Source organism: Rhineura floridana, chromosome 5 (assembly GCF_030035675.1).
Source record: "Rhineura floridana isolate rRhiFlo1 chromosome 5, rRhiFlo1.hap2, whole genome shotgun sequence".
NCBI classification, from domain to species: Eukaryota; Metazoa; Chordata; class Lepidosauria; order Squamata; family Rhineuridae; genus Rhineura; species Rhineura floridana.
In genome coordinates, this window is record NC_084484.1 from 166,294,060 (window position 1) to 166,320,835 (window position 26,776).

Below are 26,776 nucleotides of genomic sequence, written 5' to 3' on the forward strand. Positions count from 1 at the left end.
AACTCTCAGCAACCTTTACAAACCATAGTTCTTGCGATTCTTTGGAGGAAGAATCTCTGTTTAAAGTGGTATCATATTGATTTAAATGTATAGTGCAGATGGGGCTTTGTTCTCAGCTGCTCCAGGGGGCAGGACTGGATCCCATGGGCTAAGGTAACAGGGGGGTAAGTTTTGATTGAAAATAATGAGAAACTTCATAATGGTAAGAGCAGTTCAACAATGTAACCCATTGCCTAGTGGCGTGAGTGGGGTTTCCCTCACTAAAGTTGTAGCCCAGCAACTTCTGGAGGGCTACAGATTCTCCACCATCCTCTCTCACTTTCACACAGTGGCCAACCAGGTGCTTTCTATAAGCCCACACACCCAGCATGAAGGCAAGAGCCCTCCCTTCACTGGAATTCAGCGGCACGCTGCCTCTGACCGTGGAATTTCTGTGGCTTACAGAGCAATTGAGAAGAGAGGAACCGAGACTTTTGAAAGCATTAATATACGTCACACCTGAATTTTAATAGTTGGGTTTTTTTGCAAATTTAATCAGACCAAAGCAAGGGCAAAATAACACATTAGAAATGCTAATGCTACTTTATCACAACTCTACCTTGCTGGTTTCTATTAACATAAGCAGGCGGTGCTTTCTAACCGTAGATTTTTCAGGTGTTCCCTAAAACGATAGTCCTCAATCCAACCATGTGCACATGTAATAACTGGGGCTGACCATGTGGAGTCTTGTTTAAAAAATCAGTAATTCTGCTGATGTGATGTTTCATAGGAAAGGGGGAATAATGCCCTCTGTTCCCCCTTTATTTATTTATTTATACCCCATCCTTCCAGCAGGAGCCCAGGGCGGCAAACTCTTTGTGTTTTATTTTTAACAAGGCTCTATATTTACAGCCTTGCAAGCTGGATGTGCAAAACAGCAGCACCAATAGGTGCACGTGGTTTCCTTTACAGCTAGGAACAGCTGCATATATTGCCCCTTGTAGGATTGGGAGCATGAATTATATCAGGGTGGGAAACCTTCTTCAGCCCATCTGGGCAACCTTCTGGGGGCCACATGCCAGCAGTGGGCAGGGGCAGAGGCACAAGTGGATGCAAATTTTGCCTTTGTACAGAAGGCTAGTTTGTACACACACTCACACACCCCTCTCTGTCCTCCATCCAAGCAAGCAAGAGGCCCGATCCACCCTGGGCTCGCTTTGGGAAGAAAAGCAGGATATAAATTTAATTCATCATCACCATCATCAGAGTTGAAGGACACATTCCAGCCAGGCAAGAACACCCAAGGAGGGTGCAAGCAGGGCCTGTGAGGGGTGTGACTGGGGAGAGTCCTATGGGCCAGGCAGAGAGGCCAAAGGGACCCCATTTGAACTTTGGGCCTGAGTTTCCCCACCCCCATATTATAGAATGGGATGGCCCATTGGCCGTCTATGAAGCACATGAGGTCTTTTCAAGGCCACGACAAAGTTTACAGAGGTATTTCTCTGTGAGTTTTTTTAATGGACTGCGAAAAAGACAAATAATTGGGTGTTAGAACAAACTAATCCAGAACTATCACTAGAAGCTAAAATGATGAAACTGAGATTATCATACTTTGGACACATCATGAGAAGGCATGATTCACTAGAAAAGACAATAATGCTGGGAAAAACAGAAGGGAATAGAAAAAGAGGAAGACCAAATGAGAGATGGATTGATTCCATAAAGGAAGCCACAGACCTGAACTTACAAGATCTGAACAGGTTCATGGTTCATGACAGATGCTATTGGAGGTCGCTGATTCATAGGGTTGCCATAAGTTGAAATCGATTTGAAGGCACATACAACAACAAATGTGCATCAGCACACAGCTTTCTTCAGTCCAGGTGTGTATGTATATTAGAGCTCACCAACAAGGCAAAGAAAAAAGAAGAGAGCAAGCACTGATATCACCTCCATTGACATCGCCCATACAGCCAGATCTGATTGGCAATATTGGTGAATGACATCGACCTATTTACCAACCACAAAACCTGAGAAAACACCACTAGCAGGAAAACACCATGGAAAAAGCAGCACAAAACTGGAAACTGCCACCGGGACTAGGGATGGGGGAGAAATTTGATTCAGTTTGATTCAGAGAAATTTATAAGTGAATTTATAAAAGATGCACTTTCTGAAACAATATGCGAACAGAAACACAGCTATCTTTTGTAATTTGCATTTATCTGAAACCGTATTTACAAATGCATATATTAGGGGAATGTGTGCATAAAATGAATATATTAATGAAAATAACACAAAAAGCATTATATTATGGAAAATTGCTTTCAAGAAAGTGTACATTAGTCAAAACTGCATATAAAATATGTTTATTAGGGAAAATTTGCATTAAAATGCTGATAAATTCCCAATTCTCAGTTTCTCATTTTTTCCACTCTTAAATTTGGCTCCCACATTTCTGCATCAATCTTTGATTTTTTTAAAAACAAATCCTCATGAAAATTCTTATGCATTTTACTGTGAATTACTCATAATAACCACATTTTGTATGCAGTTTTTGCTAATGCACACATTTTTGCCAACATTTTCTCCTAATATGATGCATGTTTGCATATTATTTTCACAAATACATTCATTTTTATGCAGACTTTCCCCTAATATATGAATTTTTGTAAACACGGCTTGGAGAATTGCATCACAAAATTCTGTTAAGTGTGAATTTCAGAAGATGGCTGTGCTTTGGTTCTAATATTATTTTTGGAAAGTACAAATTTGATAAATTCACCTTGAATGTGAACTGAATTGAATTTCTCCCTCATTCCTACTCCAGACTATTTAGAACTTTCAGCCAATCAGAGTCTGCTGTCAGCCAGACCAATAGCAACATTAACCTTGAGGTTACTTACTTAATGGTCCCTGCTGTTGTACTTCTAACACCCCTAAGGATGGATTTGTTCAGAAATACATCAGGCCTAGAATACATATTCCTTGGACATTTCTCCTCCCTCCCCATCTACTTTTCCTACAAACACATTCACTACATGATCCCTGATTCACTAGGATTTGGTAGGATCACACAGTGAAGAAGTCCTTTCATGTAATATAAACACCACCAAACCAGCTACATATCAAGAAGAATGGCTGCAAACAGGCACCAAAAATGTGCAAAAAGTGTAATAGGCAGGATTGTATTTGATGTATGACTGTTGTGAACCGCCCAGAGAGCTTCGGCTATGGGGCGGTATATAAATTTAATAAAATAAATAAATAAATAAATTTCTTTTTTTCACAGATCTTTACAGCCCCTTCCAAGCAGAAACGTTTACACTGACAGTAAGCATCACATCTGCACAAAAGCACAACACTAATACCACAACCTATAGGGTTGCCAGGTCAGAAGCATCCCAAACCCTGAGATTTCAGAAGCAGATCCTAGTGATATCATAGTGGGTGTGCCCTAGTGATGTCATTAAGCATGATACATTAAGCATCAACCACACTTACTTGGAGTATACCACTCAACCAAAAAATTTATCTGGTTGGAAATTAATCTTGGCTAAATGAGGGTGTTTCCAGGTCCAGCTGAAGTGACAGGACCATTCCTTCTTACCTGCTAGAGGTCCTGGGTAAGGAACATTTAATCTAGCCTACTTGCTTCTAGCAAGAAGAGTTTAAGTGCCCTCAGGCCAGGCCAGTCACCAAAAGGCCATTGTAGAAAGAAAGCCTAGTGTTGTAGAGATGTTAGATAGGAGCATGTGATGTTCCTGCTTATAGTGTAAATATGGTAAGTGCTGTTTATATAGAAGACATATGGTAAGTGGAGTGAAAGAGGAGGGGGGAGTACATGAGCAGTAGAATGCTGGATGATTGGCTGAGCGTTTAAATGGCTGGGAGTATAAATGGAAGAATGACAGCTGAATCTGGGTGAATGTTAGTAGGGTGGAGAAGGTGTTTGGTGGTGAATGTTAGTAGGGTGGAGAAGAAGGTGTTTGGTGGTGGATGTTGGGAGTGTGGAGAAAGAGGTGTTTGAGGGTGGAGGTCAGGAGTGTGGAGAAAGAGGTGTTTGAGGGTGGAGGTCAGGAGTGTGGAGAAAGAGGGAGTTGGAGTTCTGATTAATAATAAGTCAAGTACAAAACAGGAATAGATGAAACCATACGCTTGTGAAACATTCTAAAACTAATCTTGTTATTTCTGATATTTAATAAATACTTATTTGGTTTACCAAAGGCCTGATCCTTGGCTGGGGGATATACATACCAGAAGGGAGGGCAAGGTAATTACCAAGGCTGAACAGAAACAGTATCTAATGGTGGCAGCGGTGAAGGGAGGAATAATAACAATTCAAGTATCCAGAGCAACCCAGAGTTGTATGCGTTATCTATAAAGATATAAGGGGGTTGGGAACAGCATAAGCACGCAGTCACAAAAGTAACCAGCTAGAGAGAGACTCAGGCAAAGTCTCTGGGAGTATTGGTTATAGGATGTGACTGGTGGTGCTGCCTAGCAGTGGGATCTAGTGAGATCTGTGCTAGAACGGAGTGAGAAACCATAAAAAGGACGGTCCGGACTGGTGGTATCCCTGGTGGTGCCTAGTGAAAGGCAGTAGCCACAAGCAGGTGGGAACCTGACAGGGAGAACCAGGGAAGGGCGCCACAGAACACTCATGAGTAAAGATGGATATACCTGAAGGCTGCAATTCTAAACATACTTACTAAGGGACTAACCCCATGAACTCAATATGACTTACTTTTGAGCAGATATGGTTTGGATTGTGCTGTTGGTAAACTTGAGTAGGGATCCTCTGCAAAGATATTCATATCCAAGAAGGTTGGCAACCCCCTGCCTAGAATGCCCTGCCCCTACCTTTTAACATGGCTGCTCCAAATTTCTTTACGGAATTGACCCTTCACTTCAGAAAGAGGTCTGAAAAATGAGTAAGAAGATTCTCTACCCTTTTCTGTCTACCCTGTGGGTTGCTATAACTCATTTTGACAGCCAACCCAATTCCAGTGAGTAATAATTGACAGACAGAAGACACACGTGGTTTGGTCTACCTTCACAGGCAGCAGCTTAGGAACAACAACAACTGCAGGCACACTTCCCAGTATGTGAATTCTCTTGTTGGGCAAGAAACAAACCGTCATGCAACCAACAAGGTGCATCATCAGTGGGTTTAAAGGGGTTGAGCTGAGTTCATGGAACTACTGTTGTTGCTTCTATGGATGTAAGAGAGTGAGGTTAAAGGTAAATGAAATGCAAATAGGGGGGGGGAAAGACAGTGAGGTTGAGGTTGGTATGGTATTTCCTAAATACCATGCCAACCTTAACAAGATTTCTATGAGTAAGGCAGAAAACTCAGCATCCCACAACCAGTCAAAATTCCTAATAAAAAATTAAAACTAAAAAAAATCCTTGGCGCCAGTCAGCCAAGGTCACAAATATCCCCATGCAGCATAACCTGACCTGGGGGCTGCAGTTAGTGCAGAATTATTATTATTATTATTATTATTATTATTATTATTATTATTATTATTATTATTAATAATAATAATAATAATAATAATAATAATAATAATAATAATAATAATAATAATAATTAATACCCCACCTTTCGGCCAAGGCCCTCAAGGCGGCTTACAGAAGACACAAATATCAAAATACAATATAAGAATACATCAATAAAATAAAGCAATACAATTTACAAAACACAGTTTACAAGAGTTAAATAACAGTAACCATCACAATCTACATTTCCAACTTAACACTTGCAGCGCTAAAATTGGCCCCAGGGTACTGTCTAAAAGCACAAAAGTCCATGAGTCCACTACCTAGCTGGAACTAAGCAGGCCTGGGTATGTCAGGCCTGGGTGGATATCTGCAAAGAAACCTCACGTACGCTGCCTTGAGTCCAATGATGGAAGGAGGCTTGGTGGCTACGGTAGGCCCTTCCCTGTAGCTAACTCTCTCCTTGAAGCGGCTCAGGAAGGCAAAAGTTAGATTAGTCCTGAAGGAACATGCAGGCAAGGCCCCTGAAGAAACAGACCTGCTGCTGTTGCTGTTGCCTCCACCTCCTTCATCGAGCTGTCACAGCAGCCTCCACCACCACCGGCTCACCTGCATGCTTGAGGCCGAGCCAAGGCCACTGCGGGACCAGCATGAGGAAGGGACGTGCTGTGTGGGGAAGAGTCTCGGCAGGCCTGCTGGTATTGGCAGCAGAATGCTGTGGCAAGATTGCTGACATGAGTGGGACCCTATCAGCACATAATACCTCTGCTCTGAAATCTGAACTGGTTGCTGATTTGCTACCAGGCCAAGTTCAATGTGTGATTTCCATGTTACGGGTGCCAAATAGTATTTGTTCTGCTCTTGTAAGAAATCAGGCCTTTAGTGTGGCAGCACCTACACTTTGGAACTCCCTGCCTATTGACATTAAGCAGATTCCTTCATTGTACTCTTTTCAGCACCTGCTTAAAACACTTTTGTTTAGGCAAGCCTACCCAGGCATGTAGAAGCTATTACGTTTTTTTCTGTTTTTAACTCATTGTTGGTTTTATTATTTTAAAAATGTTTTTAAATGCCTGTCTTCAGCTGCTTTTGTCAATTATTTTATTGTTTTAATTCCTTCTATAAACTGCTTTGAGATTTTTTTTACAATAAATCAGTATATAAATGTAAATAAAATATATAAATACATTTCTGAGTCACTGTGGCCCTTGGGTCTCTTTCCTCTTGTATACTGAGTCAGGCCATTTGGTACCATCTAGTTCAGTACTGCTGACAGGAACTAGCATTGGCTCTCTAGTATTCCAGGCAACAGTCTCTTCCTGAGATTGAATTTTGGGCCTTTGCATGCAAAGCATGTGCTCTACCACTGAGCTACAGACCTGTTTAAAATTGTATCTTTTAAAATTGTTCATTTCATTTCACTAATGAATGCACAGCATTCATACTAGGGCAGATCAACATAATATATTTAAAGCTCACGAATACTACCACAGAATCCTGGGAATTTTAGTTTGTTAAGGGTAGTGGGAACTATAACTGTAAGAGGGAAACTGCACTTCCCAGGTTTCTTTGGGGGAAGTCATGTGCTTTATATGTGGGTTGGATGTGCTTTAAATCTATTGTGTGGATCTGCATTACTTCATAAAATTTGCCTGCATATAGATCATTTTAATTAAATTTTAAAATGGAAATAAGATACAAAGTTTCCTGGGTGACAATGGGCTATGCACCATCTTTCAACCTAATCCGCCCCTCAGGGTGAAAACAACAGAGGGAGACCATGACCATCCCAAGGTACAATCCTATGCATGTTTACTCAGAAGCAAGTCCCAATGTATTCCATGGGGCTTACTCAGACAGGGAAGAATGCATACGACTGCAGTTCAGTGATAAGGAACTTCACTCACCCAATCCATAATTCAGAATCATGCCACATTAAGATGTTTTGCAACTGTTTTATACTTGTTTTATGGTTACTGGCTTTTAAATGGCTTTATTTCTTCTTGTGAGCGGCCTTGGTTTCCAACCCTACCTCACTCGGTTGTTGGAAAGAATCCACACTAGAGATGTAAAAATACATACCCCCATATAATAGTTTATTGTCAAAACCAATTGGCCATTGCAGAACATTTTTTAAAAAAATAAGTATTAGTTTCCTGCCAAATTAAAGCAGTGACACCTAAGTAAGCCCTGCCTAACTGCTTTTTTAAAAAAAAGGATGGAGGGGGAGAGAATGATTTACAACACAATCCTTTTCTATGTTCACTCAAAAGACCCATTGATTTTCAGCATAATCCTAACCATTCTACTCAAATGTAAGTCCTACTGAATTCAATGGGGTTAACTCCCAGATATGTGGAATTAGCATTGCAGCTTTACTCCCAGAAAAGCTTCATATTGGGAATGTTTTCAAAACAGGTTATGAATAAGATAAATAAACTGCCCTGTTCCAGTAATATTTAAACTTGTTTGACTCCTTAATTAGAAAAGTATAACATTGCAGCATGCACTTTTAAAAACTTCTGTTATTTGAAAGATAAAATGTATAATATGCCATTTTGCAAGTAATTAAAATCCCCTGCATGTACAGTTTTATGCCTACCAAGATCCTCCTGTGATCTTCTGTTGTAGTGCAAACCTATGCATGTTTACTCAGAAGCAAGTCCCAATCCTGTACAGAGAAAGTACTCTTTATGCTGCTCAAAGCTATATATTTACTGAATTCCTAATTTGAGACAAGCAGAAAAAGGAAAATGTGAATTTAGCTATTGCCTGGGGTCAACAACTCTTGTCAATCACAACCCTGACTTCACTTATTGGCTAAAAACCTGAAAGGGCATGGATTAGAGCAGCTGGTAGTAACAGAAGTTGTAGGGGGGGCTGACATTTTGGTTTATATCTTTTGAACCAAACCACCTAGAAACGTTCTGTTTAAATGAAAGCTAACAGTCCAGAGATTAAGGTGTCACTTGGAGACCTGGAGAGAACCCCCAAAAACAGGAGTCTCTGGGCAAAAACCGGAAACCTGGCTACCCTGGTGAAAACCCATGTGTGTATATTTAGAAGTAAGCTCCATTGAATGTAACAGGGCTTACTCTGGGGTAAATGTGTATAGGATTGCATGGCACATGTTACATCTTGCTTGGGTTTGTATGTATCACCACTAGTGGAAGCTACTTAGAGATTTTATTTACAGAGCCTAATCACATGGAAAGTAGCCCAGAGGTTGGATTTTGAGGCAAAATAAGAACAGAAGAGCCCTGCTGGATCAAGCCAAAGACTAAACAAGTCCAGCATCCTGTTCTTACAGTGGCCGACCAACCACCTGTGGGAAGCCCTCAAACAGAACTGACAGCAACAGTGCTCTCCTCACTTGTGATTCCCAGTAACTAGTGTTCACAGTCTTACTGCCTTGGAAGTGAAACTTCCAATCCCCCAAACTCAGTCTACAAATCAGGACCATCATCTAGATCTTGAGACTATAGCAGTTGGTCATCCCTGCTATATAATCATTGTTGACAGAACATAGGAACAGAGGTAGCTGCCATACACTGAGTCAGACTCTTATTCCATCTAGCTCTGTATTGTCTACACTGATTGGCAGTGGTTCTCCAGGATTTCAGACAAGGGTCTCTCTCCCAGCCCTATCTGGAGATGCCAGGAAATGAACCTGGGACCTTCTCCATGCAAAGCATGGTCTACCACTGAGCTATGGTCCAAATGGAAAATTAGCAAGAGGTGGCAGAGGCAAATTCTGCTTTTTCTCTCATTAGACCAAGAGCAAACCATGCACTACAAATGCTAGTAATATACAGTTTGACATTTAAAAACAAAGTTTTTTAAAGCATCTCTTATTATGGTAGACACTGAAAGATGACAATACAAGGTTATCTCTGAGGTAATGTTTTATTCTAAATAAACTTAATAGGATTTATAAGGCTGTATTGCATGAGTTGGTGATGCTAGTTAATCAATGCAGATTTTATGTATCTTTGGCTGGTCCGCAAGGTTGCAGAGGATTATTGAAGAAAATTCTGGAGATAATTTGTTGTACGGCTGATAATAGGATATCCTGAGTTCGCTTGACATTACTGAATTATTTCAAGGACTCTATTTAGAGACAAATCCCTTTTTCAAAATGTAATTAAGCCTCCAAATACTGTTTTGGTTCTTTTCTGGAAGCTCCCAAAGGTTCCATCAAATACTGGAACTGCTGAGAGAAATATCTGGACTTGTCAGGGTTGAGAAAGTCGAACTTCAATGATAACACCTAGAGAAGAGCTTCATATGGTGAATGACTTTATGGAGAGATGGAAAATACTGGTGAATTGTAATCATCACTTTAAAAATATTCCATTTTGGTATTTGCAACTCTGTAATGGAACTGTTTGTTTTAACATGCTTTTAAAGATGCTTTCTTTTAATATGTTTTTAAAGACATTTTGTTTTAATATGTTTTAAAGTTTTTTGTTTTTAAGATACCTCAGAGTGCTTTTAGTGTTTTTGTTTGCCACCCTGGGCTCCTTCTAAGAGGAAGGGCAGGGTATAAATTTAATAAATTTATAATAAATAATAATATATTATAAAGAAATATTAATATATTATATGATAGAAAAATAAATAAACTAGACAAATAAAAAATAGAGTCAAAACTGCAGTATGTGTTCAGGAAAGTTACTTTTTTGAACTACAACTACCATCAGCCCCAGCCAGCATGGCCACTGGATTGGGCTGATGGGAGTTGTAGTTCAAAAAAGTAACTTTTCCAAGCTCTGGGCCTGTGACCTATAGCAGCCCACTGAAATGTGGATTGGTTCAAGTAAGAACAGCTGTGGCTGGAGCCCATTGGGACTAGTAGGGTGAAAGACAGGGAGACCAATCGTAGGTGGAACCACAGCTAGTGACAGGCAGAGCCATTCCCTGATTGGATAAGTAAGAAGGCAGGCAGTTGAGTGCTGGCTGAGGTTGGTGCTCCATTTACCGTAGAAGACCAGCCTCCATTGGGTCAAACCTCCAAAGGCTTTCCACGTGGCAGCTTTATCCCACATCTGAGGTTGGTGCTCCATTTACCGTAGAAGACCAGCCTCCATTGGGTACAAACCTCCAAAGGCTTTCCACGTGGCAGCTTTATCCCACATCTGAATGTATCTCTGTTTTTGACATCCATCAGTCTCTTGGAGCTCCTTTAGAGAGTCCTTTCTCTCCTTATCCTGGGACCACAGGAGATCATTAGATAAACCTAATTAGATGGCCAACTAGTTGTTCCAGCTTCACAACTGGGACTAGAACTATCCTAACCCCCCATAACTACCTGCCACCATCTACTGAACTAAATATTGAGTGGTTGCCCCTGTTCTGTGGAATAGCATCCCTGTTGAGATACGTCAGGTGTCCCCTATATGCATTTTCCAGACACAATTGACAACATTTTTATTCTGAAAAGCTTTCCCAGCTGGACCAATAGGTCTCTGCCATCAGTGTCCATTTTGTATTGTTTGAAAATTCCTCTTTTTTTCTTTTTTTTTACTTTTTACTTTTTTTTGTGGTGGTGGTGGTGTTTTGTAACTGTTTTTAGCTGGTTTGTTTTGCCCACTGCCTTGGGATACATATGTGGAAAGCAATGAATAAATAAATAAATAACAATAATAACAACAGTAACAATAATGATGAGAAGAGTAGTAGAATTCTTATGCTGGTGGGGGAGATCAACATGGAGTACTGAGTCACAACTCTGACAGGTTACAATCTCTGCCCACCTGTGGAGGGGTTAGAATTATACCTCTGCAGTGACATGCCTGAGGTTGAGAGGACCAAGCCATTAAGGCAGTGTGAGAGAAGGTTAGTCAGAATCCTTCAAGATGTAAACTTGGGCTAAACTAATCCTCCATGAAACCACTGGTTCTCCTCAAGGGATGTACAGTTTTGGCAGAGTGGAGACCTGAAACATGTTTTTTTGGGGGGATAGGATGCAGATAGTTGGGGGTGCTTACTGTGGCATTGCTAGAAGTTTTCCCTTCATTTTATTTGAAAACCGTATCACATTGCCGTTCTATTGACTGTAGACAATTTTCTTGTTTGTATTATTGATTCTTCCTTTATTCACACTGTTTGAATTATTCATATTTTTATTGGTGTGTCTTTTTTAAAAAAATGTTGTATGTCACAGTAAGTACCTTTGTAGATAGGTTTGTCCACACAGTGTATTCAGTGAGCATACTATCCATGTGCCCATGTTCACAAATAGCTGAGCTTTACAGTGATACAGTAATTCACATGAAATGTCCAGTGAGGGTATAGTGAGCATACTGTATATACAGTAGTCTTGTTCACATGTTACACTCGACACAGATACAGCTGTCTGTATACATGCACATGCTTGTTCATTTGTGCAGCCTAACTATTGTGGACATGGGTATACAGATTGTACACTCATCACAAATTATGTGTGAATAACTGTATGACTATATTGCTCAACTATCTGTGTACACAGGTACACAGATTATACACTCATTGATTGTAATGTGTGAACAGCCCTAATAGCCGAGCTGTACAAACGAACAAGTGCACACTCTTACATGCTACAGGGGTGTAGTTGCCCACAGTCTTTGGGGCTACTAGACCTCTTAAACAGGACAAGAGGATGGAAAAATATCTTCCTTGCTTCTAGAAGGTGGCGAAGTTCAAAAGGTTATGAATTCCAATGCAAAATGAGTGCCTGGCCTGCTTAGCAGTCCTGTAGCCAGGGGGGAGCAGAAGGGGGCACTGTGCTTCACACACACTGCTAGGATTTGGGGGGGGGAAGTTGTCTTCTTTTTAATTTGTGACATGACAAACAAGGGCAACTTCCAGAATAATAGCTTGTTTTAAGAACAGGAGTAATTTAAGGATAGGGCCCTCTGAAAAAGTCGGTGAATAAGGTAGGGCAAGTGCACAACAAAAGCGTCATTTGAAAGAGCCCCTCCCCAAAGGCTGCTAACTCAAGAATTTATCTGTCTGAGAGTGGATTTTTCATGATCACAATCATCCTATAAGCACTTAAGAGATCCTAATAAAACCAGACTGGATAGTAACATGACCCTTGAAGAGTTAAATATTAGAACTTTGTATTATGGGCTAGAGTTAGAGTCTACCCCTGAACTTTCCTTCGCTCTGCTTTTCAGTTTCAGTTTAACTTGTGTTCTCTACCCAGCCACAAATAAATAGCATGTTTATCTGCCTGCAGTAAGAAGCAAGAGTTTGTTTATTCTGCAATTATTATAGTGAGCAGAGCAGAACTAGGTGCTTATTGCTAAAGAGTGAAATAAAGAGGTAACTGAAAGTGATCTGACAAAAAAACAACTACCCTCAGTTGTCCTTTACTCTTTTAAAGCATTCACTATACTCACAATTATAGTGGCTATTTTTTCTTCTTTTTCCTGAGTATTTGATGGCAAAGGATAAAAACAGTTCTAGAGGAATAGAAATGTTGCTGTGTACACTACAGTTAGATGGTTGTCTGGCCACCTAGGCTGTAACTCAGGCCTAATTTCTGATTTTCTCAATGTGTGCAGCTCAAATGACGCCTTTTCAGGGTTTCTGGACAGAAAAATCAACCCAGCAGCCAGAAAAAAAAATCAAATTGCTTTCCACAATTGGTTTCCAATTGCTTAGTTGGAATTGCTTAGTCCAGTTGTTTAGTTTATATAGCAGCCAGTTAAAATGTTTTCCCTTGATTATCCAACAGGAAGGAAAATCTAATGTTCAGGAACAAGAATAGAAAGAAGGACTCTCAAGGAGGAGTTAACAAATTACAGTTAATTGCTGTAAACTGCCCAGACAGCTTTGGCTACGGGGCGGTATATAAATGTAATAAACAAACAAACAAACAAACACACCCTAAAGTATTTTTCTTTCTGTCCTCCCCTAAACTTGTAGTACGGGTAAGTTTGTTTTTCACGTGCAGTCTAAAACTAAGATACCCAATGCAGCATCAAAGCCAAGCTCAGGAGCTCACTGTCTTTACCAAAGTAGTTCAGTCCATGAAGAATCAGACCACAGGGACAGACCACAAGTGAAAAGGGACTGTATTGGAAGAGTCAAGCTTTTGAATCTAGTATTCCTGGGGATCTCTCAAAAAAGGGTGAGACAATTCAACAGATTAAACTTCATTCACACCCAAAGAACAGTGAGGGCCATAATTTCTGACAAGAATGGTTTCAGAAATATGGATGGTTGTTAGTGGAGTATTCTCCATCAGCTGATACAGCTTTCTGCTATGCTTGTTGAATTTTCCAACCAAATATGTCAAAACAGGATATCCTTACTTTCAGAGGTTTCAAGGACTAGAACAGCCCTTCCCAACCAGTGTGCCTCCAGATATTGTTGGACCACAATTCCCATCTTTCCTGACCATTGGCAATGCTGGCTGAGGCTGATGGGAGTTGTGGTCCAACAACATCTGGAGGCACACTGGTTGGGAAAGGCTGAACTAGAAGAAAGCACTGGAAAAATCAAGAGGGTTTCACAAACATGCTACATCTGTGGTCCATATGTCTTTGTAGCATGAAAAAGAAAGGAGACTCTCAGCTGCAACATCTGTGTACATTTTAGTGAATACTACAGTTCTTGAAGGCAAAAGATATTTGTTAAAATCAATTGTTGATGTGGCCCTCATGTTCTTTCCACCAGTGGGAGGGGGCATTGGCTGGCACTATGTGCCCCCCCGAAAATGCCCCACCTAAAAAGTGGCTGCCCCATCTAATAAGGAAGGCTGGCTACAGGGCTGCTGCTTAGAGAGTGTGAATTTCTTCATTTAGGAAAAACAGGCTTTGTCTTAACTCTGCAGCAAAAAAGAGAAAGAGAGTGGGGGCGGTATAGGCACCCAGTTGTTTTTTAAAAGTTTGTGCTTTTCTTTATTATTGAATGGTTTTCTGAGTCAGTTGTGCAAGCCCCAGTGAGTGTCAATGGCAAGCAGGCCTTTATTCGTGCCTACTGTAAAAGCCAAGACAAGTTGTGGAGAGTGAGAATTCTGTAATCACAGAAAAAGAGACAGTGAATCCTGATGATAGCATCCCATTGACATCGTCAAGCAGTTTGGTAGCAGCAAGAGAGAGACGTGTAGACACTGAATTCCATAGTTCAAGCAGTATCTCTGACAGTGAGAAAGAACAGTGAAATGGTGACAGTGATAGAGAAGCAGAAAGCAGTACTGAAGCCTGGCCAGATTATTCTATAATCTTAGAAGGTTGTATAATCTTAGAAGGGGGTGCGGCTATAACTATCATGGAGGGAATCTGCACTTCTGAATTTGCCACTATGCTACTGCACACAAACACTTGTACATGTGTAGAGACAGCTTGTACATGTGTTCAGTGTAATGTGTGAACGAGGGCTGTGTACTGTATGCTACATCTCCAAACAAATTGGGTCAATTTGGGTCGACCTGGGTTCTGGCCAGATTGAGTTGACGCAGTCCTGGATTGCCCTGGGTTGGATCAAAAGGGTCAGTGGTCTGGCAGCAAGGAGAGGTGGAAGGAGGAGATGTGCATGCAATAATAATAATAATAATAATAATAATAAACTTTATTTCTACCCCGCCCTTTTTTCCAGTAGGACTCAGAGCGGCTTACAACTAAAAAACAACACCATTAAAACATACAAAAGTATACAATTAAAAATAGAATTAAACTATGAGAAAAATTAAAACCATAAAACATACGTTAAAAACAGTGGACAATTTAAAATAATAAGATCATATAATGTAGTCACCAATCCTATGACACTTAATCCTGGTCATTCTCTATCCCAAATGCCCGTTGAAATAAAAGTCTTTATTTGTCGCCGGAAAGACGGCAAGGAGGGAGCTAATCGCACCTCACTTGGAAGGGAGTTCCACAGCCTAGGGGCGGCCACCGAAAAGGCCCTATCTCGTGTCCCCATCATATGTACTTGCGAAGGTGTGGGGAGCACAAGAAGGGCCTCACCTGAAGATCTCAAATCCCGGACAGATTCATGTAGGGAGATACGATCTGTCTAATAGCCTGGACCTGAACCGTATAGGGCTTTGTAGGTCAAAACCAGCACTTTGAATTGTGACCGGAAACAAATTGGCAGCCAGTGGAGCTGTTGTAACAGGGGAGTTGTATGGTCCCTGTAACCAGCCCCAGTTAGCACTCTGGCTGCAGCTCTTTGTACCAATTTAAGTTTCCGAACGGTCTTCAAAGGCAGCCCCATGTACAGCGCGTTACAGTAGTCTAAGCGGGATGTAACAAGGCATGCATCACCCTAGTCAGATCAGGCAGCTCCAGGAATGGGCACAGCTGGCGCACCAGTTTTAATTGGGCAAATGCGCTCCAGGACACAGCAGTAATCTGGGCCTTCAAATTCAAACCTGAGTCTAGTAGTACACCTAAACTGAGAACCTGAGACTTCAGGGGGAGTGCGACCCCATCCAGCACTGGTTGAATCCCTATTCCCTGATCTGCCCTCCGACTGACCAGAAGTACCTCTGTTTTATCAGGATTTAATCTCAACTTGTTTGCCCTCATCCAGTCCATCACTGATGTCAGGCACTGGTTTAGGACCTGTACAGCTTCCTTGGCTTCAGGTGGAAAAGAGAAATAGAGTTGAGAGTCATCGGCATACCGATGGCACCAAACCCCAAAACCCCGGACAACCTCTCCCAGCGGTTTCATGTAGATGTTAAATAACATGGGAGACAAAATTGAACCCTGAGGGACCCCATAGGTCAATGGCCAAGGGGTTGAGCAGGAGTCCCCCAGTACCACCACCTGGGTGTGTGCATCTCCTTCTTTTCCTCCCTCCTGACTGCATGCTTAATCAGGGTTTTGACTGTGCAAGGCCCTTCAGTTAGGCTGGCCCCAGATCATTCCAGCTCAGATCAGCACCACTCTGAAGTGCCGGGTTGGGCCCCAAATTGTATCAGGGGCCGCTGCACAGCCCTAGTGTGAACAATCCTGATAAGGGATTCCTAATTCAAAAATTATTTGGAATAAACACACTTGACCAAAACTGTGCCCAAGAAAACTAAACACAACCATCGGCCTTGTGGGAGCCCACTTCTTTGACAACCTTTCCTTTTCATAGTCCCAGACAGCCAGCAAAACCTTTCATTCTATTGACCCCCCTGATGACATATGTGGATGGTAGGCTATGTTCAGCATGGTCCACTGGAAGGTGTGTAGGCCTGTAGCAATTAGCAGTGAATAGGTTATCAGTTGGTAAGACTTAAAACAAAATATGTGGGACCTGCAACGTTTTGCAGTTGGGAGAGTTTCTGTTTGGTGTTCCAGTCAACCAGCCATGCCATCTTCAGGTTACTCCATTTCATTCCCCTCTGACTCCTGTTTTTCCACAATAGTCCGCCAACTTTCTGAGCAGTATTCAATTAACCTCTTGCGCTAGTGGAACAACCTCAACTAGCACCATGGGATTTCCCCCCTCCTCCCCGTTACTCCCCCTAAATCTGCTCTGAGGTTCTCCCCAACCCTCCAGAGCAGAATTGGGGATGATGCAGGGCACTTGCACAGGAAAGGGGGGGAATCCCCTTGCAGTGGTTGAAGTCATTCCACTAGCACAAGAGGTTCATCCTCACTGAGCTGTTTTTGGTATTTCCCACTCCTTAGGGTTATATATATGGGGAGGGTTTTTTTTTCTAAACTCCCTGCAACAGTAAAACCCCTTGTTATTGTTTCTGGAGGTTGAGGAGTATCTATCGAAAAGGGCACCCCTCCATCCAATAGCTATAAAACTTCTAAAACTCCCAAGCTCTTGGGAAACAGTTCACAGAAGGCAACTCACGACAAAGAGAAAGCAGACCTCAAACACCTTGTCATTTTGACTTCCAGACATGTGCCCACATTTTTTTTCTTTCTTCCCTTTTGTAGAAAAGTCTCTCTGGCAATGAGCAATTGCTCTAGGCAATGTGTTTATAGAACTTTTCTCCTTCAGAAATGTCACACACCAGGAAGTGAATGGCCGTCAGAAGGTGGAGGGGGGGAGAGAAAGAGAGAGTGGGCGCTGACTCTTCAATGAATCCTGGTGATCTTTTTCCAAAGAATTGCTGTTGAACTCACCTATATGAGAAACAAATCCTAACAAAGAAATGTTAGTAAGGAACAAATATAAGAAGGTGCCCAACACCAAGTCGGACCTCTGCGCTATCTAGGGATGAGGGAGAAATTGGATTCGGTTCGCATTTCAAGCTGAAGCTATCAAATTCGCACTTTCTGAAACAACGGGAGAACTGAAACTCAGCCATCTTCGGAAATTCGCACTTATTTGATTTTTGCAATGCAGTTCGCCAACCAAACAGTGCTTACAAAAACACATATGTTAGGGGAAAGTGTCCATAAAAACGAATGCATGGGTGAAAATAACATACAAATATGTATTATATGACAAGAAACTGCTGGCAAAAATGTGTACGTTAGTCTAAACGGCCTACAAGAACGTGCTTATGAAAAAAAATAGCACTAAAATGCTGGAGAATGTTTTAAATTAAAAAAATCACACACTGCTACAGAAATGTGGAGAACTGAATTTAAGATTGGAAAAATGAGAAACTGGGAGGATGGAAATCGACAGATTTTCCCTAGCTAGCTCAGATTTCTTCACACTGCTTGGTAGCAACATCCAGGGGTTCAGGCAGGAGTCTTCCCCAACCCTACCTGGAGACACCAGGGTTTGAACTTGGAGTCTTGCATGCAAAGCAGATGCTCTCCCACTGAACTACAGCCCTTCCCCAAAGGAGAAACTCACAAGGACACAGGAAACTGCCTTCTACTGAGCAAAACCATTGGTCCATCTAGTTCAGTATTGTCTGCCCTGTCTAACAGCGACTCTCCACTACTTCAGGCAGGAATCTTTTCCAGCTCCACCTAGAGACCCCCAGGGACTGGACCTGGGACCTTCTCCACACAAAGAGATGCTGTACTACTGAGCTGCAATTCTTCCCAGTCTGATACATACCCTACACTGAAATTATTGGATTCATTAAGACAAGCATGAAGACAAACTTGTCCACAAACATTTACACAACCCTGAGTCAGTGGACTGTCATTTGAAACTACTGGAGACATCCTAATAATTGAGGAATACATACATTTAAGGAGAGTGAAATACCTGGCATGGGTGATATTAGGGGGAAATTTTATCACTATGCAAGCGTGCATTTAAATATTATTTCCACTTTCAGAGTCAAGTACCACAGAAAACAGCATGACATCTCAAGCTATTGTGTGAGCACAACTTTTGGAACAAAAGCATCTCACCAATATCCTTTCAATTGATTTCCCCCGCTTTGAGCAGCTCAAGTGAGATTAAGGATGGCATTTATTGTTCCTTCTCCTCCGGAGCAAATTCTGATGACTTTTGGACAGCTTTTGAATACTACCTTTGGGTTCCCTTAATGGAAATTGTGACTGTTTTTGAATAAGAAAGGTTTACAAAAGCTGGTAGCATTCTTTTGTGTCAAAATATGTTTATGATAAAGTAACTTGCAACTTTTTATCTCTTTGCTCATGACAAAGAAGAGTTAAACGTATCAGTGATATTTCAACATGCATAAAATTGAGGGCCTTTTGGCCATAAGGCGGGGTATAAATTTAAATAACTAACTAAATAAATAAAATTAGATTGAACACAGATTTGCGTGTGTGTGCATTTTTATATAATCACTAGGGCAGTCAGAGAGAAGAATGATGCCTCAAATTATTTGTTTATTTATTGCACCTTTCCCTACAAAGAGCCCAAGGTGGCATACATGGTTCTCTCCCTCCTCAATCCCCACAGCAACCTTGTGAGGTAGGTTATGCTGAGAGGCAGTGATTGGCCTAAGATCACTCAGTGACCATAGTGGACCAAGTGGAGATTTGAACCCTAGTCTCCCAAGGTCCCCGTCTGACACTCTAACCACTACACCACACTGGTTTCAGCACCTTGGACAGGTCCTTGAAATTTCAGACTAAAACCCACTGCCCCACTGACATTGGAGCCACCAGCCGCCACTGGTTCAGGGGTAGACAACATGGTGCCCTTTAGATGTTGCTGGTCTACAGTTCCCATCCTCCCTAACAGTTGGCCATCCTGGATGAGGCTACTGGGAATTGTAGTCCAACAACAACTGGGAGGCCCCACATTAGCTGCCCCATGTCTAGTCTCACCTAATTATTGGCTGTAAGACACCACAAATTCACTCATCTCTTGGATACCAGACCAAGTTATTGATGGATTTCTTAGCTCAAGAAGAAGGCAACAATTTCCCTTAACCATCTAAGCTCCACCTGCTCTCATTTTGATTCACTGCCTTCTTCATTCAGTATCGCAGAAGAAGCTGAATCTAACATGAAGATAATAAGACAACTTGTCATCAGACAAAAGCAAATATGCACACTCTATTTGTCTTTCTTTCAGCAGTGGGAGGTCCTGAGGTCAGATCTGACCACTCAAATACAACTGGATGCCTTCACTCAATTAATCACCCAGTGTGGAGAAAATGGGGGTGATGCCAGAGAAAACTGGACTTATTGGCAGCCTCCTTGGGGGGAGGGGGGCATCCTGTTCCACCAATCCTCATCCTCTTCTCTTTAAGGTGGACCTTCCTCTAATATTAGATGCTGTCAGCAGCTTGCTGTCCAGGACACTGTACTTCCAACTGGAGCTGTGCACTAATGGCTTCTTGAAATTCTCCATCCTATTTGTGGGCAGAGAAACTGGGGAACCATTTCACCAAATTTACCTAGTGGGAGGAAAAAATAAATTATCCAAAAGTTTCCTGGAGGTGTGGCTCACCATTAGCAGTGGTAACAGCATGTAGGCTGCTGCAATTGACAGCCACAACAATGGTATTGGGAGCCTGGCCATCATTTTGCCTTGCCCACAATGGTGCACCTAGAATCACTGGGAATGGGATGGAAGCCATCTCTCTCTCTCTCTCTCTCTCTCTCTCTCTCTCTCTCTCTCAGGAAAGAACTGGAAAGAGCCTGAGAGATCATTTAGTCCAACCCGCTGTTGGTAGCTGGCCATCCAGCCTCTGTTTAAAATCCTCAATGTTTAAAATCCTCAAAGGAGAGTCCAAACAACCTACTTTTCATCACTTGTTGAAAATCATTGTTTGTTGTGGGGTGAGGAGATGGTTATCTGAACCTGGTCTGAACAGCTATGCTTCCAAGCATATCATATATACATGACACTGCACAACTATAGGCCTATCTTTTCATTATTAGTTTTAAAAGAGCTGTTTTATTGTCTGCATTGTTGAGATATCAGCTGTCAAGACAGTAAACTTTTCTGTGTATGAAATGTCACAGTCTTCTTTATTCCATCTCTAAACATTTTAGCATCGGAGAAAAGCACCTGAATAAACTGTCTTTCAGAAGAGTGTATTTTGTGATAACAGTAAGCACAAAGCTCAGCATTTTGACAGGTAAAAGCGACTTGCTTGATAGCAATCAAACATTCATCTGTTTGTTTTTATTTCTTGACTGTATTGACAGAACTACTGTCTACTTTAAACATACACACAAACATAACCCAACATACCCACATATGAATTTGAAGGACAACAATTCTCATGACAGGAATATCCAAAAATTTAAATTTTATTTTAATAAAAGACTACCTGTATTAAAATGGAAAGAGAAAACATATATCTAGTTTTATTACTGAAGTGAGTTTTGGTTGAGATGCTCAAGAAATATACTGTATATGAACCATAAAATAAGACACATCAGCTTCTCATAGACTTTCCCAAGACTAAACTGAAATAGATTCATCAGTAACCTGGGGCTGTATTGAACTAAATCTTACTCAGAGGACACCCACTGAAATCAACTGACTTAAATTAGTCAAGCCAATAGATTTCAGTGGGTTAAGCTGAACCTGACTTTTTGAGATGCACCCCCTGAAATGTAGAATGTTAAGATCATATGTCTGTTTGGTTCCATTCCATTTCTTAGACCCTTTCCTATGAAACTGCAGTCTATAGTTATTTGCTGAGATTTACTTATTTACTGATTCAAAATATTTATATACTGTTTAATCATTTGTATTTCTAAGTGGTGCACCTAAAATAAAACTATAAAAACATCATAAAACCAAACAAGTAGATGGCATTATCAGGATGGCTTTAAAAGAGGATCAAACAAATCCACTGAGCATAAGGCTATTGATGGCTACTAGCCATGATGGCTATGCTGTGCCTCCACATTTTGAGGCAGTATGCTTCTGAATATCCTGGAAACTACAGGAGGGGAGCACTCTTGCACTCAGGTCCAGCTTGTGAGCTTCCCATAGGCATCCGGTTGGTTACCGAGAACAGGATGCTGGACTTCATGGATCATTGGTCTGATCTGGTCTGACCCAGCAGGGTCTTATGTTCTTATGATCTCAGATTGTGGGGTGGGGCAGGAGTGGGGAACCCCTAGCCTGCTAGCTGTTGGACTAAATAATAATAATAATAATAAATTTAATTTTTGTGTCGCCTATCTGGCCGAAGCCACTCTAGGCGACGTACAAACTAAAATTCAGTAAATTACAATACAATACAGATAAAATACAATAAAATCAGAACGATCATTAATCACAGCAGCATGAAATCAGTTAGGGCGATCAATAGATAATAAAATATCCCCAAAAAGTTAGCCCTCCCCGGAATTCCTGAAGGCCTGTCCAAAAAGCCAAGTTTTTAATGCCTGGCGAAATATATCCAGGGAAGGGGCATGGCGAAGATCGAATGGGAGGGAGTTCCAGAGAGTGGGGGCCGCCACTGAAAATGCCCTCTCTCTAGTCCCTACCAACCTAGCTGTTTTCGTTGGTGGGACTGAGAGAAGGCCCTGTGTGGCTGATCTGGTTGGGCGGCTTAATTTGTGGTACTGGAGGCGCTCCTTCAGATAAACTGGGCCGAGACCGTATAGGGATTTAAAGGTTAATACCAACACCTTGAATTGGGCCCGGAAAACAACTGGCAGCCAATGTAGGTGAAATAATACTGGCGTGATGTGATCACGGCGGTGGCTGTTTGTAAGCAACCGAGCCGCCGCATTCTGCACCAGTTGTAGTTTCCGGACCGTTTTCAAGGGTAACCCCATGTAGAGCGCATTGCAGTAGTCTAATCGAGAGGTGACCAGGGCGTGTACCACCAGTGGGAGCTGATGAATAGGGAGGTAGGGTTGCAGCCTCCGTATGAGATGTAATTGGTACCAATTACAACTCCCATCATTCCATTGGCCATGCTGGCTGGGACTGAAGGGAGTTGGAGGGCCACAGACTCCCCATCCCTAGTGTAGGATGATGATGGTATATTGTTTCAACACCACCACCCAAATTCTCTGGGTGGTAAAACGTTCTGTAGGTGTAGCACTTACTCCAGCTTGGTCTCCTTTGGAAGGAGGTCTCCAGAAACTTATTGAACTGCCACTGACTTCAGCAAGGATGAGAATAACTCCATTTTGTCCCCTTCTGTGAGGATTCCAATAGCTATCAAGTCAGTTATCTGGGGACAGAACTGTGTGCTAGGAGCAGCTCTACGCTCCTGGCCTACACACTGTCACCTGCACATAGCCCCTTGCTCTGCACTCCAATCTGATTGGGGAGGTAGGTTTTCCAGGGAAGAGCTGCTCTCCAAGAATACAAGAATCTGCATAACCAAAACTATATAACTGTGCTATAAATAACAGTACCTGTAGGATCTGATGCCTGAGCTTCTTTGCCCTCCCCATCCCATTTTCCTCAAGTGCCATGTCTTTCACTTTGTAAACCAGAGGGCAGGAAATGTCTGGATGGAGGGGATGTGGCCTGCTCTTGATGGGGTTACACTCCCTCTGAAGAATCAGTTGCATAGCTTGGAGGTACTTCTGGATCTATTACTTTTACTTGAGGCTCAAGTGGCCTCAGTGGCGAAGAATGCCTTCCATCAGCTTCAGCAAGTGGCCCAGTTACAACCCTATCTGTACAGGGATACCCTGTCTTCTGTTGTCTACACTTTGGTAAACTCTAGGTTGGATTACTGCAATGCATTGTACGTGGGGCTGCCTTTGAAGACAGTTTAGAAACTACAGCTGGTGCAGAATTCAGCAGCCAGATTGATCACCAGGCCAAGACAGTCTGAGCACATAACACCAACTCTGGCACAGCTGCACTGGTCTTAAACATTATAATAGAGTACTTTTAGAGACCACATTTTATATAAATCACTTAAAAACATTTTTAAAATTTGTCATTATAATATATCCCTGATCATTAACATCATATAGTATGGTTTTGTAAGATGCCACTCTGATGTTAATAATCAGGGATATATAACCCACATTTTAAAATGTTTTTTAAGTGATTTATATAAAACGTGGTCTCTAAAAGTACTCTGTTATGTTTAAGACCATGGCGTTGTCTCCACGACATTAATTTGAGTTTATTTGAATGTTTTTAGCTCCTGAGGAAGGAAAGTATTTCCAAAATGTGTAGAGCACTACAATAAATTTTACTCAGCACCAGAGCTTGCCTCTCCTTTTTGCCTCTTATCTTTGTACAACAGGCTGCATTCTAGTCATGCAAAATTCAGAGGTGTCTACATGCCCTCTATCCAGGCAATGAAGAAGCATTGTCACCTTTCTGAGATACATTCCAGTCAGGCAAAAACACTCAAGGAGGGCATGGAGCAGGATTGGTGAGGGGGATCTGGCCTGAGGAGAAGGAGTGTGGCCTGGGGAGAGGATATGGCTTGGGGAGAGTCCCAGCGGCCAGGTAGAAGGGCCTGGAGAGTTGGACTTGACCCCTGGTCCTGAGATTCCCCACCCCAGCTGTAGAAGGCAGCTCTTGAACAGGAGAGAAATTCCTTTTTTTTTTCCTTCCAAGAATAAACTTTCCAGATCATGTCCAATGGCCATAATAACATAAGCTGAGCCTTGCTAATTCAGACCAAAGGTCTATCTCATCCAGCATTCTGCTTCCCACAGTGCACAACCAGATGCTCCCAGGAAGTCCACAGGCAAGCCATAAAGCAAATAGCTCTCCTGCGACTGGCGTTCAGTGGCAGACTGCTCCTGAACAAGTAGTAGATAGGAGCCTGAAGCCACAAGTGGTAAAATAAATAATAAATGTAGCAATACATAAAAGAAGCTGAGGAAACAAAGGGACGAGTCCATATTTTACAGGAGGCTGGGCCACCAAATGAAAGAACCATTAATGACAGTGATAGGTTTGTCTTTTTCTGCAGTGAGCCATGGATTTCCTCTGCAAAAATGTCCAAAGAAGTTCCAGGTGGCTTCCTTACAAACACATAAATGCTCCCCCAGCATCTGTTGCTCAGTAATATACTGCCTCCGAAGCTGGAGGTTCTGTCCATCATGATTGGCGAACTTTCCCCCCCATTGGATTTTTCTACCCCCTTTCAAAGCTACCTTTAAATTGTTTTTATATTGTTTTAAATTTTAAAATTGTGTTTTAAATTGTTTTTAAAATATGTGTTTTAAATTGTATATTTACTGATTTTTGATTGCTGTAAACTGCCCAGAGAGCTTTGGCTATGTGGCGGTATACAAGTGCAATCAATCAATCAATACCTAAGTTAGAAAGCATCATCACATTTTGCACTAGGAAGCTCCATAAATTAAATGAATCTTGCACTTTTTGAATCCATCCCATATCTACTGCTAATCAATTTCACTGTGTCTCAGGCAGTAAGTCTTCATTAATCATCAATGATAAAGTTAATAAGGACTCAGGATACTGTCTGAAGTCCTATGATGTCATTGCCTTCCTGAAGCTAAGCAGGTCTGAGCCTGGTGAATGGCTGGCTAGGTGATGGCCTGGGAATGACTAGTACATTGCCTTGGATTCCATGATGGTAGAAAGGTGGGTGAAAAGTATTATGAAGAAAAAGGCCACACGGAGGATCTCCAACAACAAGAATTTACTAACTAATGATATGAAGAAGAGAACAAAGCCATAACATGGTGCTGCTTGTAAGGCAGGACTGGAAATTGAAGGTGCCACAGCCTGGGGTTGACTCAGCAGTTCCTGGTATGGCAAGCCTGGAGGGCCAATACACTACAGTGGGATTCAATTTTTTTTGGGGGGGGGGCTGGTAAAATGGTAAATGATCTTAGCATCCCTCACAGTTAGGGTTGCCAGGTCAGAAGCATCCCAAAACCTGAGATTTGAGCGGCAGGCCCTAGTGATGTCACGGGGCAGGCCTGAGTGATGTCATGGGGCGGGCCCCAGTGATGTCATTAAGCATGATACATTAAGCATCAATCACAGTTGCTTGGAGCATACAATTAAAAAAAATATCTGATTGGAAATTAAGATAGAAATCTTAGCTAAAAGATGGAGCCTGGGTAGGGAACATTTAATCTAGCCTACTTGCTTTCAGCAAAAAGGGTTAAGTGCCTTCAGGCCAGGGCAGTCACCAGAAGGCCACAGCAGAGACAAAGGAGCCTAGTGTTGTGGAGATGTTAGATGGGAGCTCTGCGGAGTAAAGATGGAGGCTCCTGAAGGCTGCAATTCTAAACACACTTACTAAGGGATTAAGCCCCATAGAACTCAACAGGACTGACTTCTAAGTAGATATAGTTTGGACTGTGCTGTTGGTAAACCTTGACTAGGGTTCTTCTGCAAAGACATCCATATCCAAGCAGGGTTGGCAACCCCCTGCCTGGAATACCCTGCCCTTATCTTTTAACGTGGCTGCTCCAAACATTTTTACAGATTTGACCCTTTACTTCAGAAAGAGGTCTGAAAAATGAGTAAGAGTAAGAAGTATCTTTTAAAATTGTTCTTTTCAATTTACTCTTGAATGAACATCATACCTAGGGCAGATCCACACCATTCATTTAAAGCACATTCAACACCCATTTGAAGCACATGAATCCCACCACAGAATCATGGGAACTGCAGTTTGTTAAGAGTGGTAAGAACTATAACTGTGAGGGGGAAATGACATTTCCCAGAATTCTTTAGGGGAAGTTGTGCGCTTTAAATGCGAGTTGGATGTGCTTTACACATATTGTGTGAATCCACTTAATAAATTTTGCCTGCATGTAAATTGTTTTAATTAATTTTTCAAAATGGAAATGAGCTATAAACTGTAGTGGGTGACCATGGGCTACTCACCATCTCTCAGCCTATCTGCCCCTCAGGATGAAAACAATAAACCGTGACTACCCCAAGGCATACTCAAAATGTAAAGGAAGTATTGTACAACCATAGTATGAAATCGGATACTTATAGGGACACAGCATGACAAAACTGGGTGGAAGTAACGAGTGGGGTACCACAGGGCTCGGTCCTGGGCCCA